Below are 4818 nucleotides of genomic sequence, written 5' to 3' on the forward strand. Positions count from 1 at the left end.
TTGTGAACTTAGGGTACTTAGACATCTTCGCGGACTCACCCGCATGGACTCCTACGTTTTGCTGAGGGTCCGCAGTGGGACAGGGTTGGTTGGTCATGACAGCTGTGAGGGGAAGGACAACAGACACCACTGGATTGTGTGCCCCCATTATGCTATAGGATGACCTACTAACGAGAACTTATACAAGGATTCGGCAATATCGCGATGGAAGTCCTGGTGGGTGAGTCACGGGTGGTTAGGCCTGGGGATTTCCCGGCATGTTATAACGGTAGACAGGGAGTTGGTAGTGGCAGGTAACCCCTTTGACGGCACACTGACGGTGGAAAGAGACGGCCGGCTGGTAACGATAGGGGATCCCATGGCCTGTGCCCGGTGCGAGAAAAAACACAGTGGCATGGATGCGTTCTGCCAGGATTGGTAACCATGCCGAAGAAGTGATTCTTTTTGTCCAACCAGTGACGTTGCGACTGTCCTTGTTGTGGGACTGCAATTTCTGCGACGGCCACTCAGAAGCGAGTCACCTTCGCCGAACACTTTGAGAAAACGCCCTGCTGTTTACAGACATGTCACGATTGGTTTTGGCATTCTCAGTACCCACAACGGGACGAGCTGGACCTCGGGACTCGAACATCGGTAGTTTTGCAGTGGGCTAAGACAAATGGGTTGTCAAAAGAAGAGCGTTGTTCATTTTGTGGGATAGTTCTGGCTAAGGGGTACTTGCACCTAGGACTACATTATAAGAGAACGGAGGGATGTTGGAATAAACTGTATGTTTTCTTTGTTGGGTATGTGGGGCAAATTGTGCTGGAGGAGGATAGGGGTGAGGGTATAAGACGGTGGTTGGGTAGTGGGGTGGGAAGACGCATAAATCCGGAGTAACGCTAGCTATTACGAGCGCCCATGAGCCCATGTAGGTAGTGATTATTGGATTTATGTTTGGGAGGAGTGGTTGCGGGGCAGAACGGTCCACAGTAGTGTATTTTAGATAGTTTGTTTGTTTGGGGTGTGGGGTAGACTAGTCGTATGCCGGTGTCGGAGGTACTAGTATAAATAAAATTAGATTGAATTCTAAGTACTTTTCCTACTTATTACTTTAACAAATATAAAACACCTTTACAATTTTTATCTTTATTGCAATATTATCATTACACCAAGGAGAGCTCTTCATGAAGAAGAGTTAGAGAAAGCTTACAATAGGCATTCCCAATAGAAGACAGAGGTCTTGTACTATTGGTAATGTAGGCAGAGGCCTAGTACTATCGTAAGACTAAGGAAAAGAAACAGAAGAAGAGAAGTATCATTCCCCATCATCAAGAACTAACTATCCAAGGAGGGATTGTTACAATGAGACTGTACCAATAGAAAACACACTCTCAGCCAACAAATATAAAACATTTATTTTTAATTTACCACCTAGCTAGAGGTGTAGAGTATATATCTAATAGCTTAGAAAATATTTTTAGAAGTGTAATGACCTCTCTAGCATCCTCTGTATGCAAAAAAGGTAAAATTTCCAAAATAGACTTTATGGTATGTAAAGTAACATCAGCTTCTCATGCATAAGTACAACTAATAATAATTACTGATTTCTAACTAGTTGAGGAGCTATTGGACATTAAAGCTAGCTGATCTGCTGACTTTTGCTGGTTGCATTAAACTAAAAGTGGATATCTCTGAAAACAGTTTTCTTGAGTCTCTTTAATTACAATACATTTTTCTGCCTTTAGTAAAAATGTCTAAGAGTTAGGTTTTATTTGGTACAGGCTCATATTGTAGTACGACTCTACTTACCTTTGCTCACCAGTGTCTCTACTCTTGGATTCCACCTTTTCCATTACTAGTATTTTATAGTATCAGCCACTTTTTTTATTCCACCTTACTAGACCTTACTTAATATTAGCATGTCATAGTTTCCATTATTTTGTTAAAGCAAATAGCAGGAAATTATTAGAAGTACTAGGATTCAATACCTAGAAACTACTCTAAGTTGAATAACCATACTCAGAATCAGAATCTCTCATCTCCATCAACCCTCCCTGGCCTCTTTACTAGGCAGCATGTCATTATACATATCCATCTTCATTGTGTTCTGTGACTAGAATGCTATAGAATTGAAGGTGTCAGAATAACTCTGAATACATCACTACCGTTTATCTGACCTGATCCTATTCACAGGATATATGAGAGAATACCTTCAGCTAGGTCTGGAGAGTGGAACAGAGTAAATCCTTCAACTACTTAGGAAGTTACCAGGCTTCAATGATGGGACATCTTTATCATAAGTTGTAGATAACAGAATATTTTTGTATAAAGACATAATATCGAATATTAGAGGATCTCTACAAAGGGTCAATACATCCACATCCACCTTACAATAAATAGAAGAGTTTAGAACTCCTAGAAAGCACTACTGAAAAAGCCAATGGAGTTGTCAGAATGTTACAAGTAGGTCAAGGAATGCAACATGGTTGCAGGAAATATCACCAATACCAGATAACCACTAAAGTCCTGTTACCTAGGACAATGGGGAGTTGCTAACAGCGAGATTATCTGCCAATATGGTAGAATGACTTCCTGCAAATCAGTAGGAAGTTATCTGGAAGATATCTCTATATTAGACTAGGAGTTATTGAAGTTTAAAGTTGGTAACTTGAAATAGTTGCATCTATAACTACTCCTGTAAATACAAGCCGTAGATGAAACTAATTATTCTATCAATTTGGGAAACAATTAGGGCCAACACAGTTTGACATAAGAACTAGGCCTTAAGTTGAATAACTCAGAAGATTGAATAATTACTATAGAAAATAGCACAGTTTTCCAACTGGCAAAATAGTAAATTAACGAGAGGGGTGGGATGGTTTTCAAGATCTTCTGGTATTCCCACTTTCAGAAAATGCCTGACATTGTGAGTTATAGTTAGAGAGGTACGTGATATGTATAAGAGATAGAAGTAGTCAGTGAATACTCAGATGCGGAATGTAAATATTAAAGTATCTCTCAAGCTTTTAAACATCATCAAGCAATAGAGAAGAGACCTTAACAATATAATATGGTTTATACAAGTCTATTTTACTTTAATTTAATGTTAATGGTCATAAACGGAACAAGTAATCCTTTGAGTCTTTCAAGGCAAATTTCTGTCTATGAAATGAATCTTGATTGGCTTAGATCATTCTGAGTCTATAAAGATCCTCTTCGTCTCACAGTATATTGTTAGATCTCCTTGTTACCAAGGCTCTCTACCTACCTCCTTACCACATAACAGGCCTAGGACACTTGGTATCCTAGCCACATATTTCACCCAAATGGAAACCTTGAAAACCCTGGCTTGATAGCCTAGTTATGAGAAAAAAAAGAAGTCCACAAGTGTGCGAAAAAGATGTCTCTGCCTTCTAAACAGATAATCACAGGAGAACCAATGGATACCTTGAGAGATAATCATCCCATAACTTTCAGTCATTTGTCTGCTCTCCCTTCCACTCTCCAAAAAGCTTTGGGAGAACTAGCAGGGAAAACTACTAGTGTTCCTCTGTTTTTGAGAGCCCCCTCTACCGTTTTGAGATCCTCTACACCATGTTCTAATGCTCATACAGTAGATCTTGCAAGACCTAGTGCTAGGATAGGGATTGTCATAGGACAAATAAGGCTGAACATCTCAACCAGTATTAATATTGTCAATCTAGCCTTCGACAGTCTGTTGGCCGACTTGCAGTCCAATGTGCGAGTGTTGATAGAAGTCTAACAAGGATTGTTGGAAGTACAAGATATACATGACAACATCATAGCAATTATGTTACTACTGTATACCTTGGTAGAAGCAAATGTTTGAGAGATTCAAGAAAAGATAAACTGGGAAATATCTGCTAGATTGTCAGCACAAGATGTACGCAAGAGCATTATGAGGTGGTGACGACGACTCCAGTGTAAAACTCTAGAGCTGGACCTTACCTTAGAATGAGCATTTTAGGAGTTTAAAGAATAACAGACATAACAGAACCAAGCTGTTAGGCGGAGACAACTTGATAGACTTCAAGATTGTCTAGGCCAATTGAGATTTGTTTTTGTAGACGGAGATTGTCTAGGAAGCCTCGAACTTGGCTTGTTTCGTTTATGACTACTAGGAGCGAAGTAAAGTAGGTAAAGTAGGGTAGAATCAGAAAAACAATATTATATTGCTAAGGTCTCTTCTCCGTTGCTTGATGATATCTAAAGCTTGGGAGGCACTTCGGTATTTATATTCTGCGTCTGAGTGTTTGCGGACTATATCTATTTATCATACAACTATGTACTTCTTCAATCGTAATTCTCAACGTCGAGTTTTCTTCCAAGGTGCGAACACCTGTGGACCCTGAAAGCCATCACACCCCCTTTAGTAATTACGATATTTCTTCTTAGGAAACGTACTGTCCCCAATAGTAATATCCCGATTAGCAGAGTCTTTAGACTTATAGCCTAGTTCTTTAAGTTGAACTGAGTTGGCTCCAATTGTCTTCGCCATTGATAAAATGATCAGTCTTATCCACGGCTATATCTGCAAAGGTGGTCATTATTACAACCATCGTAGGTCATTTGATTCTGACCCTTTGTAACTCCATACCCAACCGATAGATTTTCTTTGGATGACTTCCTATTCACTCGCAGGAAGCCACTCCACTAGACTGGTAATTAATCCCTTTGTCGGTAACCCTTGGTTGCTCTCTGGGTAGTAGGTTTCAGTAACCATGCTAGTATTTGAGAATCACCCCATGACTACAACATATTCTGAAACCCATATGCTAGGGACACAACCGCAGTATCATCTAAGAGGACCACTCA

This window comes from Tuber melanosporum (assembly GCF_000151645.1).
Source record: "Tuber melanosporum whole genome shotgun sequence assembly, scaffold_13, strain Mel28".
Classification (NCBI taxonomy): Eukaryota; Fungi; Ascomycota; class Pezizomycetes; order Pezizales; family Tuberaceae; genus Tuber; species Tuber melanosporum.